This window comes from Barbus barbus (assembly GCF_936440315.1).
Source record: "Barbus barbus genome assembly, chromosome: 46".
Taxonomy (NCBI): Eukaryota; Metazoa; Chordata; class Actinopteri; order Cypriniformes; family Cyprinidae; genus Barbus; species Barbus barbus.
The window spans coordinates 22,961,724-22,977,338 of record NC_136724.1 but is presented as its reverse complement, the minus strand read 5'-3'; the positions used below and the strand labels follow the sequence as shown (position 1 = coordinate 22,977,338).

General features: G+C 36.9%; 1 long non-coding RNA gene and 5 gene segments (V, D, J or C); 3 read left to right on the top strand and 3 right to left on the bottom strand.

Annotated features, from left to right (window-relative positions):
- Positions 1 to 15,615, top strand: part of LOC306864846 (Ig kappa chain V region K29-213-like) — a 764,502-nt gene that overhangs the window by 67,860 nt on the left and 681,027 nt on the right.
- On the top strand, positions 1,584 to 2,988 carry LOC306864852 (Ig kappa chain V-III region PC 4050-like). The segment is given in 3 exons: positions 1,584 to 1,671; positions 1,776 to 2,259; positions 2,891 to 2,988.
- On the top strand, positions 6,045 to 7,659 carry LOC306864851 (immunoglobulin kappa variable 1D-12-like). The segment is given in 2 exons: positions 6,045 to 6,115; positions 6,203 to 7,659.
- LOC306864856 lies at positions 8,175 to 9,716 on the bottom strand. Its single transcript, XR_013783819.1, has 2 exons — positions 9,544 to 9,716; positions 8,175 to 8,611 (listed from the first exon to the last, which is right to left on the bottom strand). It is a non-coding gene; the product is annotated as an uncharacterized lncRNA (long non-coding RNA).
- Positions 11,358 to 12,913, bottom strand: LOC306864995 (Ig lambda chain C region-like). The segment is given in 3 exons: positions 12,887 to 12,913; positions 12,518 to 12,569; positions 11,358 to 11,868 (listed from the first exon to the last, which is right to left on the bottom strand).
- The window catches only part of LOC306864845 (Ig kappa chain V-III region MOPC 63-like), a 684,433-nt gene continuing 682,990 nt past the window's right edge, over positions 14,173 to 15,615 (bottom strand). The window contains exon 4 of the V gene segment in view: positions 14,173 to 14,915.

The following is a 15,615-nucleotide window of genomic DNA, read 5'->3' as shown; positions in this document are numbered from 1 at the left end:
CCTCTTCTTCTTCCTCCTTCTCCTTCTCGTCGTCTTCCTCTTCCTCTTCCTCCAGCATGACCTCCATCTCTTCCTCTTCCTCTGTTGATTCCTCTTCCTCCCCTTCCTCCCCTTCCTCCTCCTCCTCCTCCTCCTCCTCCTCCTCCTCCTCCTCCTCCTCGTCTTACTCTTTCTCTGACTCTTTCCATTGTGCTTGAAGACCGATGAACTCACCTGCTGCTTTTTATAGTGCTTATACACCTGATTGGTGTGTCTACAATTAAGCAAACAAGTGTTTGCACACCTGATGACTGTGTTGAACCAATTGGTTGGACGGTGCAGTAATTTGACAGTCAGTGCTTTGGTATTGCAAGGAAGTGACTTCATGATAGATTTTTGTGTGTAATGTATGTTAAGTGTGTTTAGTGTTTTGCAAATCACTGTGTGTAGAGTTTTGCAACAAGTGTGAGGTTGACAATGTGCTTATAGTTGTGCAAATATGGGCTGATGTTTTGCTTCTTGAGTGTAAGGTTTTGCTAATAGTGTACTAATTTTCATTTTAGTGTGTAAGCAATCCAAAAAAACTGTAATTACAGATTGATTGTGGCACTATACATACATTGTGAATTAAGAAAATTAAAAAAGTATACTTACTTATTATTAACAAATACATAAATAAATAGGGGGGGGGGGGGCATGGATGCATTTAAACTGCAGGTACAGATGCATAAATAGGCCTAATGTTTTATTTTTACAGTCCTGTGATCTTTGTATTGAACTATTTTCGTTGGCAAATTTTAGCAAAAGCAAGCAATATTATGTCTAAAATGTAAGTCACTTATTGCTTTACTGATCTTGTATAAAATGATTATTAAATGTGTTATGCTGATATCTGCAGAAAAACGTTTTGTGTGATATAGATTAAGTTAACTATATTAAATTATATAAATATAAAAAGCATACAGTTTAGAATGCCATGAATTTTGAGTTTTAATAGAGTAATAAATCAAGTGCGTGCACTCTGTCTGTGATTTGGTGATATAGCCTACTCAATAATGTCAGATCACACATCATTACAACAACACTTAGCATATTATCACAGAAGATATACTGTATATCACACACCCCAGCCTCGACTCTAACTTGCAGACCCCAGACCACTGATTCATCAAACATGCTTTCCTTCAGTCTGTGTTCCTCTGACTTCTGAATATTTTGTAGTAAGTAACAAATATGCTTCGGGGAAATGTATCAGAATAAAAGTACACATTTTAATTAGGAAATGTAGTGAAGTAAAAGTAAAAGTTGGCTGAAAACTCAAGTAAAGTACAGATACTCCCAAAAAATATTAAATACTATAACAAAGTATTATTACTGTTACATTACACCACTGATTGACACTGACTTCTTGATTCAACTGCCATATGAATCATCAAAAAACCTGACGCTTCAGACGTTTGAGTCAATGTTTTTGACTCATTACATGAGAAAAGATCCCAAACACTGTTATGTCTCACGTGCATCATCTGCTGTAACCCGTACACAGATTTACATAGAGATGATTTGCATTGCAGCACAAGCTTCAGGAGATTTTATAACTCTGTGAGTTTGAACTCTGAGAATCTGAACCAACAGCAACCATGAGCTTCATCACCATCTTCATCTGGATCTTCACTAGCTGCTGTTTCACAGGTGAAGAAATAAACACACTCTATTCTAACTGATCATCTGTGCTAGAAATACTGTCCTTCAACAAATACTGAATTCTGAATGTTTCTTCATTTTTCTTGATGTAGAATCAGCAGCTGTGACAGTCACTCAGACGCCTGCAGTGAAACCTGTTCAACCAGGAGACACAGTTACTATGTCCTGTAAAACCAGTCCTGAAGTTTACCAGGGTTGGGGTTTTCAGCCTCTACACTGGTACTTACAGACACCTGGAGAAGCTCCTAAACTCCTGATTTATGCTGCAGACAACCTCCAGTCAGGAACTCCATCTAGATTCAGTGGCAGTGGATCTAACAGTGATTTCTCTCTGACCATCAGTGGAGTCCAGACTGAAGATGCTGGACATTATTACTGTCAGAGTTACCATGAAATCAACAGTAATGTTGTGATCACACAGTGATAAAGAGTCATACAAAAACCTCTGTCAGTCAGAGTCACAGAGACTGAACTGATCCTGCAGCTGCTCAGAGGAGGATCTGAAATAACTCTGTTGTTTCTCTCTCTCTCTCTTGTTTTTGCTCTTTCTCCTCATAAATCTTAAAGGTTTAATGCGTATTCGATCTTATGCGCTCCTGAATTTATCAGGATTTGGTCTAAATTTTAGTCTAGATCCGTGTTCAATCTGACTCCAATTTCAAGTGATCATTAAATTTAAACAATGTTTATAATTAAAAACTGATCACAAATATCAATTGTTTATTAATTAGGATATTTGAGTATAGAAATCCCATACTTTCAATTATTTGTTCATTCTGTGCAACGCACGGCATAAACTCGCCAGTTGATCTCACTCGGAGGATATAGGGTGATTATAATACCTTTAAATAGACTGCACCCTGCTAGCACATAATAGAAAGTCTATTTTTTCTATAATCAGGAAAACTGTAACTTGTGAAGTCAGTGACAGACAGAAATCAGAACGATGAGCCCTCGCTTCACTCATTGGTACTTCAGTATGACCTGTCCTGGACGCAGATTTGTGGAAACACTAGACTACAACTCTAAACTACTGGGAAAAATTATTAAAACTAACGAACAAGGAGATAAGTTTGGTCAGGTGGTGTTGTTTGCTCTCTTTGGAGATCCCTTCCCCAGATTAGTTTTATGGTTTTATTGCATGGTATCTGTTTTGTGTGAGTTTTTGAGTTTTGGCTTCACGAGGAATTAATTTCTCTCCTTTCAGTAATGCTGGAACTGGACTGATTGAATCTGCACAGCTTTGAGGCTTTGATTTGATTCATTGTGCTCTTATACTGTAGATCCATCACATGATAGAGATTGAATCTTATCTTACAAACACTCATGCAGCTGTTTTCAGTCACACAACTACAGCTCCTATAATTCCTGAACTTCAGTTCAGTTACAGAAACTCAGTTCAATAATTGAAGGTCGGTTCAGCAAATGCTTCACATAAAGAGCAGATGATGGCGCTGCTGATTTACGATATTAAAACTGCCATAATGCCTGTCCCAGTAAAACCAGCGTTCAATCTCAGTTACTGTATACTACTGTTGAACACTTTGAGATCTCCCATACACAAATGTAATTATGTACGTACAAATATTACATTTCCACATATGAAATATTTTGACTTAGGAAGTAAAACATACATGAAATCTATTCTAAATTGGAGCAATTTAATATATTAACATCATATATTTATATCTATCCCATACACATATGTCACCCTGGAGCACAAAACCAGTCTTCAGTCGCTGGGGTATATTTGTAGCAATAGCCAAAAATACATTGTACGGGTCAAAATCGATTTTTCTTTTATGCCAAAAATCATTAGGATATTAAGTAAAGATCATGTTCCATGAAGATATTTTGTAAATTTCCTACCGTAAATACAGTATAGCAAAACATCATTTTTGATTAGTAATATGCATTGCTAAGAACTTCATTTGCACAACTTTAAAGGAGATTTTCTCAATATTTAGATTTTTTTCCCCATCAGATTCCAGATTTTCAAATATTGTCCTATCCTAACAAACCATACATCAGTGGAAAGCTCATTTATTCAGCTTTCAGATGATGTATGAATCTCAAATTAAAAACATTGACCCTTATGTCTGGGTTTGTGCTCCAGGGTCACATATGTATGATTATTTATGATGTATGTTTAAAACATTTTTGGACATATATGTCATGTAGGCCTGTCCATCCATTTTATTTATTCATTCATTTATTTTTCTATGCTCTTTTAATAAAGTTGCATATGTTCATGTATATGGTTGCTACATACACCGCAGGAAAAAAATCATCACATAGATAGATATTATTAAATTAGGGACATGTAGAACTTTTGCTATTGGTTTAATATATGTTATAAACTTATATCTTCATCTACCCAAAGTTTGTACGCATGGGAAAATTCTGTATCATAACATAAGGGATTATCACTTTTAATACAGGGCAATATAAATCATATATTTCTGTGTGGAAATTTATTTAAGATATTTGTCTTTTGAGAGAAAGTAATATTATCAGCAAAGACATTAATTTGATCAAAAGACATTTATTGTCACGAATCTGGTTCTTGGCCTTCGGTCCGACGGCCACAAGAGGTCACCTCTGCATCATATTGACTCTCACACCAGCATCACACTGGACTGCATTTCCCATCAGCCATTGCACTGATCACACAGCTGTCACCAATCACACGCTCACCTGAAAGCTATCACACACTATTAGACTGACTCAGATCATTCTCAAACTGCTGAGTATTGTCTGGCGTTTAGCGCTCTCCTCGTGTTAGCTACTTTACAAAGCCTTTCCGTGTTTATTTTCTGTTTAGTCTCTAGTATTGTTCTGCGTTTATCACTCACCAAGTGATCGCTGCTTTACGGAGCCTAGTTTCTAGTTCTAGTTTAGTCTTATTTCATGTCTCCTTGTTTCCTGATTCCTGCCCGTGTTCCTTGAATTAACCCTTGTCTCGCAGCTCGGACTCTGTTTGTTCCTCGTCTGGATTATTGCTCACGTTATCAGACTACCCCTCTTGTCAAGCCCTCTGGATATTGTTCGCCGATCAAAGACCCACGCTTGCCCTAAGATTACTCTTGTGTCTTGCCCGTGTCATACCCGTTTGCTGTTGTTTTACCCTGCTTGTGTTTTGACTATATTCACTAATAAAAGCTTGCACTTGGATCCACTCGCCTCACGTCTATAATATTACAAAAGATTCTTCATTTCAAATAAATGTTGTTCTTTTGAACTTTCTATTCATCAAAGAATTCTGGAAAATACATGTGTATCATAGTTTCCACAAAAATATGAAGCCGCACAATAATATACAATAATAATCAGAAATGATTTTGAGCAGCAAATCAACATATAAAATATTATTTCTGAAGATCATGTGACTGAAGACTGGAGTAATGATGCTGAAAATACAGCTTTGATCACAGAAATAAATTACATTTTAACATTAATATAAAAACCAGTTAATTTAAATTTTAATAATATTTCACAATTGTACAGTTTTTACTGTAGTTTTGATCAATTTAATACAGCTAAAGAGATTTTTTGAATGTTAATGTGAATACAGTCTCTGGAGTGATTTTTAGTTTAGATTTTACTTCTTTGTCATGTCAACCTTCATTTTCATAATTTCACATAATAAAAATCAGTGCAAAGGACAAATCAAGAGGTATAAATATGTTCATGGGACTGAAATGCTAATGGCATTGCAGAATTTTTAAATAGATGTTTATAGTTGTTTATTTAAACATTTTCTAAGTATATATTTCTGCCATCAGGGGTCTTTTTTATGTGGTTTGAATTCTTTGTAAATTTTATGCTATTCATTTTTTTATTTCACACTCATTGATAAATTATGATTTGTGCATGAAAATGTTCTCACATGTGAGTCAGTCAGTAAGAGTGTCTCAATCAGCTCCTTAGTTCACTAGTCAGTGCACTACTCAGGGATCACATAACGCTCACGCTCAAAACATTCCCACAATGCACCATAAAAGCCAGTATGCATCGCTGCTGTCTATAAGGTCCTTAAGGTCGTTTCTGAAGGTCCCCAACTGAGCTGAAATACTTGTGCTTAATTCATGCACAAATGTCTTGAATAATCAAAATATTTCAATTATTAATACATCCATAATCATAATCCATCCTGTAAATAAACCAACAGATGATAAAACACCAAAACAAAGATTAAACAGTGTGATGAGTGGATACAATGATGGACAGGATGAAATTAACAAGTAATCTTCATTTAGAAGCTCATTTAAATACAGGATCAGTTCATTTGCATATTGATCAGATGCTTGAGTGCTCTGAGAGTGTTTATAGTGCTGTGAGTTTAACACTTCATCACTGACACACACAACAATCTTCATCAACATGACCTTCATCATCATCTTCATCTGGACTCTCACAGCGTTTGCTCAAGGTTTGTGGAGCACAAGTTTGATATCAATTCATTTCTTCAAGTATATTGTCAAAGTTTTGAGTTGATTTTCTTCTTGTTGTGTTTCAGAGAGTAGAGGACAGATCAGCGTCACTCAGAGTCCCTCAACGACAGCAGCTCAACCAGGAGAAACAGTCAAAATCAGCTGTAAAACCAGCACAGATGTGTATTACTATAGTTATTGGGGACATTATTTAGCCTGGTACTTACAGAAACCTGGAGAAGCTCCTAAACTCCTGATTTATGCTGCAAGCAGCCTCCAGTCAGGAACTCCATCTAGATTCAGTGGCAGTGGATCTAACAGTGATTTCTCTCTGACCATCAGTGGAGTCCAGACTGAAGATGCTGGACATTATTACTGTCAGAGTGCACACATCATCAGTAGTAGCTGGGTGTTCACACAGTGATAAAGAGTCGTACAAAAACCTCTGTCAGTCAGAGTCACAGAGACTGAACTGATCCTGCAGCTGCTCAAACACTATCACTCACTACTGACACACAGAGACAAACACAGCAACTACACATGAGCTCAGAACTGAGTTAGGAGTTAAATCAGCTCTGTTAGACTGAGATCTGTCCTGTGACAGATGGGTTTGACTCAACTATTATAAAAGAAATTAGAGAAATTATACAAACTGATATCAAATGAAAGAAAAAACAATGGTGCCATATTTCTCAGATCCAGTGTTGTAGTTTTTGTATTTTGTTTAGATTATAGATTTTATTATAAACATATTTTATTATGGTGTAACCCAGTGTAAATGGGGTAATATAATAAATGAGACATGAGTCAGTGATTTGTTAAATTTGTTTATTATCATATTGTACATTTTTCCAGTTCTGTAAAAGAAATATTCGTTATTGTTGCTTGACATGCAAAATGTTTACTTTATTTGATGAAGTGACAGTTATAGTCTCACCGGGTGTATTGTGGAGGTGCCGAAGAAGGCAGTGTGCAGAGAGCGCGAGGAATAGAGACAGTAATATGTGAATGATATATTTCTGGGTTGATTTCTGATAGATTAGGGTGACTAATTCTTACTAGCTATGATTATATCTCAACGCTGATTAGTTTGGACTTTGGAGTCTCACGCTGGCCTCTAGCCGCTAGTGCGAGTGCTGCGCGGGACGAGAGACTGTAACGTTACATGTTTGTTGACTAAACAGACCGGAAGTACAGTCTGGGCCATACGTCTGGATAAAGTGCTGCACCGAGACTGAGAAACCGCTGCACGATCTACGTTGATGGTGCTATTGCATAATACATGCGCGATGAGCTCATGCCTTTTATTTATTTATTTTGCTCCGAGGAGTGAAGTAGCCACGATGAGTTTAGGCTAACTACGAACCCAAGCGTCGATCCAGGCCTGCAACGAGAACTGTGTTTAATTTGATTTCTGCCAGCTTTTAGTTTATTTAGGATCAGGGAAAAGTTAAACTGTCCATTGTCTTTTGATTATCTTCCAATTTATATCTTTGTGTTTATTATTCTATTTTATTTTCAGTAAAGTTTATCTGTTTGCTTTAATTGTTGTTGCTTATTCTGTTATTTTATTTTCATTTATCACTGCAAGTTTATTTGAGAACAACAGCAAACTAATTAATCTTTTTCCCTTACTAGAATAACGGACATTTGAGAGTCTATTAGATGTAAAAGAATTCAGATTCAATACAAGAGTAAAGTCATTGTTTATCACCAGCAACATAAAAATGTTCTTGAGCAGATTCATAAGCTGATAATGAATTTATTACTCATAACTCTTGCAGTTATGTAGAGCAGAAGTGAAACTGAGTGTTGAACCGATCAAACAGAGAAACTGTGAGTTTGAGGTGAAAATCAGATTTGCATTGACAGCTTTAGTGATTCTGATCGTCTCAGAATAGAGCAGCTCCGTCTCCAGAGACCATGTTCAAACCCCAAGAGCTTCAGTTCACATTTACTGCTAAACGCAGCTGTTCTCAACTATTACAATCATCACCAGCAGCTGAAACTTTAGTGAAGGAAGGACACACTGATCAATGATGCAGTCCAACACAAATGTAAGGCGTTCAGAAGCTTTATTGAATGAACAGCAATGGCAGCAGATTGAAAGACTGCTTGAGTATTGAGCTGTAAATCACGTGACTGCTGTGAATCCTGCTGCTCTTCGCTGGAGAAACATCAGCACTCGGAGCTCTTGAGGAACAAGGTCTCTTGAGCAGCTCCGTCATGTGTTACTCTGCAGACGAAGCGCTCTGCACCTTCCCAGCGTGCTTTGCTGAGGCTCAGGACGCTGCTGCGGCTGTAACGTCCGTCCCGCTCGCTCTCTGCGCTGGTCTGAACCCCCTCGCTGACCTCTGACCCGTCCAGCGTCCAGCTCACCTGCGCCCCCTGTGGAGAGTAAGAGCTGAGCAGGCAGAGCAGTGCGGCTGAGCCTCCAGAGATCTGCAGAGAAGAGGGAGGCAGCAGAGACACGGAGGGCTTCACTGCGGGACCAGCTGAAACACACAAACACACACAAAACTCACTTCTTCACATCTGCAGCTACAATCTTCACTGGAGCAGACGTGATAATGCAGAGAAAATCACTCTCACTTCATCTTTACTGTCATTCCACATCACTGCTGGCATTCATATACACAAATATCCTCAATTAAAATGGATAATATTTCCAGTTTAATCAATATTCAGTACTACTAAATGTATCGTGTACTTTTAAATATAAATCTGTTCTCTAAAGGAGACATTATATACAGCAAATCATACAGTAATTAGATCTTCTCTTAATAAGGTACAGTTTAATTTCAAACTGATTTTAAAAACATTGTCCACTTGCAGATTCATGATTTATATATCTAGAAAACAAATTTAAATATTGGATTCTGAAGATATTAAGACACTCACAATCCTAAATATTAATAAATATGTTCAAATTATGCCTTTTTTTTTTGTCTGATAATGACGCCTACAAAATGTGAATTATTTTGTCCGTATCATTAAACATTTTGTATCATGCATTTCAAAGTCTTCATTTTTAAATGTACCAGTAATTGTGGAATAACTGTGTATTTTCAGAAGTAATTGAATGTCAGAAAATATTGCATTATATATAAAAAAATCAATGAAACGTTACAAATAATAACATCTGAAATTACTCATGTAAAATGAAAATATTTTTAAATCAATACTAAATATGCCTTTAAATGAAAGAAAATTTATGAATGTCATGAAATATCTTTGAATATAAATGTGTATTTGAAAAATAGATGATAATAAATGATGAAACAGTTAAATTCAACTTAAATATACTGCAATTAATATTTTTTTACTTTAACATATTTTTTATTTTTAAATCTTGTTGCTAATTGCCTGCTAAAATAATCTAAAAAGTAAAACATTAAATTTTAAAGATAGAATTGAAGAGACTTACTGATTGTTAGTTTAGTTCCTCCACCAAAAGTGTACCACAGTGCTTCATTCTAGTGAAAGCGTCGTACAAAAACCTCCGTCACACTCAAATAAACACACACTCCAGCAGAGAAAGAGAGAACAACACACACTCACACTCACACACACACACACACACACACACACACACACACACTCACACACTCACACACTCACACACACACACACACACACACACACATAGATACATGCTCTGTATTGATCACATTTTCTTTTCACTTCTTAATTTGGGGTTTCTAAATGATCATTTTTAATTATGTTTGATGACCTTTGACCTCTCATGGAGTTCACAGTGACACACTTGTTTCTTTCAGTGATTCAACTCTGTCACTGAATCATCAGAAAGCCTGCAGTCAGAGCCAGAGACTGAAAGAGAAATAAAAAGAAATGATATCAAACTTAACTAAAGAAGTGAAAACACACTCCATTGGATCATGAGACTGAAACACATTTACAGGCTCAGTTTTCTTCTGCATGTGGGCTTTTTCACGTCTGTTTTGCTCCAGGAGGGTTTTTCCACAGAGAGTCACTTTGCATCGACACATGCTTCAGCGCTCCGAGTGTTTATAGCGTTCAGACTCAAACACTTTATAACACACTGCTGTTTACCACGGTACAAAACCAACAAACACAATGAATCTCTTCAGCAGCTTCATCTGGATTCTGACAGCTTTTATTCCAGGTAACAGAAGAGAAAGATGCTCATTTCTCAGTTATTAATGTTGATTTAATTTGATGAAACACATATAATGTTGTTGTCAGCAGCATCCAGAGGAATCACTGTGACTCAGCCTGAAGTTCTGACTGTTTCTGAAGGACAAGACGCCACTATAGAGTGTAAAACTAATCCAGGAATACATAGCTGGGGTTTAGTTTGGTATCAGCAGAAACCTGGAGAAGCTCCTGAATGCATAATTTATGATGTAATTAATCTCTCTAATGAGCGTTTCAGTCGTTTCAGTGGGAATGGAGAACAATATGGGACTGATTTCTCTCTGACCATCAGTGGAGTCCAGACTGAAGATGCTGGACATTATTACTGTCAGAGTTACCACAATGGTCCAGTGTTCACACAGTGATAAAGAGTCGTACAAAAACCTCGGTCAGTCAGAGTCACAGAGACTGAACTGAAACACTATCACTCACTCAACAATGCAAAAACAGAAATATGATCTTAATATCAATTCTGTTGAGGTCCATCATTATTTTTTGAAGATTATTAAAATTATTTTAATATACTGATATTTTTTTCTCAGATCATTTATGGTTTATCTTTTCTACTCTCAGCTCATTTTTACTCCGATATTTATGATTAGGTATTTTTATAATGCATAATTTCTTTCTAATTATAAATACTTATTCCAAAAATCATCAGCAGGACATAAAGATGTTGCTAAATTTTATAAAACTACCACTGAAACTTCATAACTGTCTCATGACTCCATCAGTAGAAGTGAAACTGATCCAGTTCAGAGTTTTTAACCAATTAAACAGTGAAACTTTGAGTTTGGGTTTTGAATTTTCATAGATATATTAATGAAATATAAAGCATTCATTTAGTTTTCCACTTGCTATACTAATCTATATCTATGGTGTTTATCTAAAACACTTTATCTTCTAACACTATATTTGTGAGGCTCATGTTGTTTCATCATGCATCTGCAGGTGTTTTTTCATGGTCCATTGAGTGAAGTTTCTAAATTTTTAAACGTGAGCTAAAGCCCTGATACAAAGAAAGACCTAAAACGACAACAAAGAACACAAAAGACAAAGTTACAACTATATTTTTTTTATTTACTGAATTGTAATAAAATAATGCCTGGATGATAAAGCACACATTTAGTCTTGTATGAAGCACACAAAGCAGAGCAGCTGCAGATGAGAGCGACTGAAGCTGGATGTGGAGAATGAAGGAGTCGCTCATGTGCTGTTAGTCTCCATGTGAGACATGAGTGAGAAGAGCAGCAGATCTACTCTGAACACTGCTGTCTCGTCACGTGTCCAGTGAGCGCAGGCTGGCCGCTCCGTGTGGCCTCACAGCTCACTGAGACGCTCTCCATCCACTCCTGCTCAGAGAGAGTCAGGCTGCTGCTCCAGCTGTACAGACCGTCCTTCTCCAGGAGCCCAGCGCTGCTCTCCTGAGACCTGCTGTTCCCGTTCACCTTCCAGCTCAGGCTCCAGTCTGACGGGAAGCCCTTGCTGGCCACACACACCAGTGTCGCTGTCTTCTTTGAGGAGATCTCTGCACTGGAGGGCGGCAGGACGCTCACTTTAGGACGAGTGACACCTGACAAACACACAACACTCAACTCAGTCAAGAAGAAAGCATTTCTCTCCTTTCAGGTTCATGAAAATATATCAACAATTAATACACCAATTAAACACATTAAACTGCAAGTCACCTTAATGAAGTTTTACAAAGCCTGCGACCAGCAAAGCAGTGGAAGTTTGGTGAAATATATTGATTTGAAGAGTCATTTACATTATCAACTTCAATATTTGTCACTTTTATTAAAAGCAAAGATTAGATATGAATAAACACAATACTGGAGTTACATTACAGTTTTTGATGACAGCATGAGAATTTTGGGTATAAAATAAAAAAATAAAAAAAAGAAACTATAGCATTTGTCTGGCATGTCTACTATAAATTATTAAACTATCAAATATTAACAAAAATGCAGTTAAGCAACCATAATTTCCAGTTTGAAAATATCTGCAGGCTTTACTTAAAAATCATCACACTATCTGGAAATATACGTTTAATTACTGTCTTAAATTTTCAAGTAAAACTATCTTTACAATGTTCACCGTCAAACATTCAGCGTGAACTAAAAAAATTATTTAAATATATAAAACTGCACCCTTTCTATAGAGTAACAAAGTGTTTAACAGTCAGTTGTTGTATTAATAATATTAAATGATGATTTACTTACTGCCAACATCCAGTTTGGTGCCGCTGCCGAAAGTGACCCACAGTGATACAAACTAATAGAGCAGCTGAACAAAAACCTCCTGAACGCTTCACTAACTGAACAAACACACATCAACTGAGTCTCCAACAAACACATCCACTCACAGCACAAACTACCTTACTTTACTTCATCTGCTTTATGCAGTCTGTGTTTACTGTAAGCACAAAACTGAAGGTTATCAATCTCAATTTATGGGGGATTCAGTGATTGAGAGACACCTGTGATGATCCTCATGTCTGTTAAAAACCTGCAGGAACATCCATGAATTTCATATAAAATTTATGAATTAACAGTCATGTTTCTATCAACTACAGTTAAAAATATTCTCACAGTCTCACAGGAGAGAGTCAGGATCATATACTAAAGTTGGTCTTGTAGATTTATACAGAAGTGAATGATCTGATATAATTTATAACAGCTTGGCTATTAGAAGATCAAATATTGAAAGATTAATTAGTAACTGTATTTTGTGTCTGTTAATGAGCGACTGTCTTCAGGTAAATGATGTGGAGTGTGTTTGCATATTGATCAGATGCTTGAGTGCTCTGAGAGTGTTTATAGTGCTGTGAGTTTAACACTTCATCACTGACACACACAACAATCTTCATCAACATGACCTTCATCATCATCTTCATCTGGACTCTCACAGCGTTTGCTCAAGGTTTGTGGAGCACAAGTTTGATATCAATTCATTTCTTCAAGTATATTGTCAAAGTTTTGAGTTGATTTTCTTCTTGTTGTGTTTCAGAGAGTAGAGGACAGATCAGCGTCACTCAGAGTCCCTCAACGACAGCAGCTCGACCAGGAGAAACAGTCAGAATCAGCTGTAAAACCAGCACAGATGTGTATTACTATAGTTCTTGGGGACATTATTTAGCCTGGTACTTACAGAAACCTGGAGAAGCTCCTAAACTCCTGATTTATGCTGCAGAACGCCTCCAGTCAGGAACTCCATCTAGATTCAGTGGCAGTGGATCTAACAGTGATTTCTCTCTGACCATCAGTGGAATCCAGACTGAAGATGCTGGACATTATTACTGTCAGAGTTACCACAGTGGTGCTGTGTTCACACAGTGATAAAGAGTCGTACAAAAACCTCTGTCAGTCAGAGTCACAGAGACTGAACTGATCCTGCAGCTGCTCAAACACTATCACTCACTCAACAGTCAAGAAACACAACATGATCTTATAATAAACATCAGTTTTGTTGAGCTACATAATTATTTATTTTTGATTATGATTTTTCTGATTTTTTTTATCTCCTGTTATTTCAGTCCTTCAATTAGAAATTCGACCACTTTTGATCTTCCCTTTAGTGGATAGTTTCTATTCTTCACTATATATATATATATATTCTGCATTTATGATTTATCCTGAATCTTCTGCAAGATCAGCATCATACTGCCAAATATGGCATTTCCGATTAATGTAGGCCTGTTACTCATCACTCACTACTGACACACAGAGACAAACACAGAAACTAAAGTGTGTAAACTGATAACAAATCACACAATAATGGTGCAATATGTTGTTTTGTTTTTGTACATTAAAACTATATGGTAAAGTCATTGTTTATCAAAAGTTACAAAAATTTGAGCAGCTCCTTCATCTCAAGCTGATAATGAATTATTATTCATAACTCATTTCTCAGAAGTGAAACTGTTCAGTTCAGAGCGTTGAACCGATCAAACAGAGAAACTGTGAGTTTGAGGTGAAAATCAGATTTGCATTGACAGCTTTAGTGATTGTGATCGTCTCAGAATAGAGCAGCTCCGTCTCCAGAGACCATGTTCAAACCCCAAGAGCTTCAGTTCACATTTACTGCTAAACGCAGCTGTTCTCAACTATTACAATCATCACCAGCAGCTGAAACTTTAGTGAAGGAAGGACACACTGATCAATGATGCAGTCGAACACAAATGTAAGGCGTTCAGAAGCTTTATTGAATGAACAGCAATGGCAGCAGATTGAAAGACTGCTTGAGTATTGAGCTGTAAATCACGTGACTGCTGTGAATCCTGCTGCTCTTCACTGGAGAAACATCAGCACTCGGAGCTCTTGAGGAACAAGGTCTCTTGAGCAGCTCCGTCATGTGTTACTCTGCAGACGAAGCGCTCTGCACCTTCCCAGCGTGCTTTGCTGAGGCTCAGGACGCTGCTGCGGCTGTAGCGTCCGTCCCGCTCGCTCTCTGCGCTGGTCTGAACCCCCTCGCTGACCTCTGACCCGTCCAGCGTCCAGCTCACCTGCGCCCCCTGTGGAGAGTAAGAGCTGAGCAGGCAGAGCAGTGCGGCTGAGCCTCCAGAGATCTGCAGAGAAGAGGGAGGCAGCAGAGACACGGAGGGCTTCACTGCGGGACCAGCTGAAACACACAAACACACACAAAACTCACTTCTTCACATCTGCAGCTACAATCTTCACTGGAGCAGACGTGATAATGCAGAGAAAATCACTCTCACTTCATCTTTACTGTCATTCCACATCACTGCTGGCATTCATATACACAAATATCCTCAATTAAGATTTTAAATATTCTCAGTTAAATCCATATTCACTACTATTAAATGTATCATGTACTTTTAAATATAAATCCGTTCTCTAAAGCAGACATGATATACAGCAACTCATACAGTAATTAGATCTTTTCGTAATAAAGTACAGTTTAATCTCGATGATTTTAAGAACATTGTCCACATGCAGATTCATGATTCATATATTTAGAAAACAAATTTAAATATTGGCTTTTGAAGATATTAAGAGACTCACAATCATAAATATTAATAAATGTGTTTAAAATTATGATTTTGTTTTTTTCTCTCTGTCTGATAATGACGCCTACAAAATGTGAATTATTTTGTCCGTATCATTAAACATTTTGTATCATGCATTTCAAAGACTCTTAATTCTTAAATGTACCAGTAATTGAGGAATAATTGTGTATTTTCAGAAGTAACTGAATGTCAGAAAATATTGCATTATATATAAAAAAATCAATGAATCGTTACAAATAATATCTGAAATTACTCATGTAAAATTAAAATATTTTTTAAAACAATACAAAA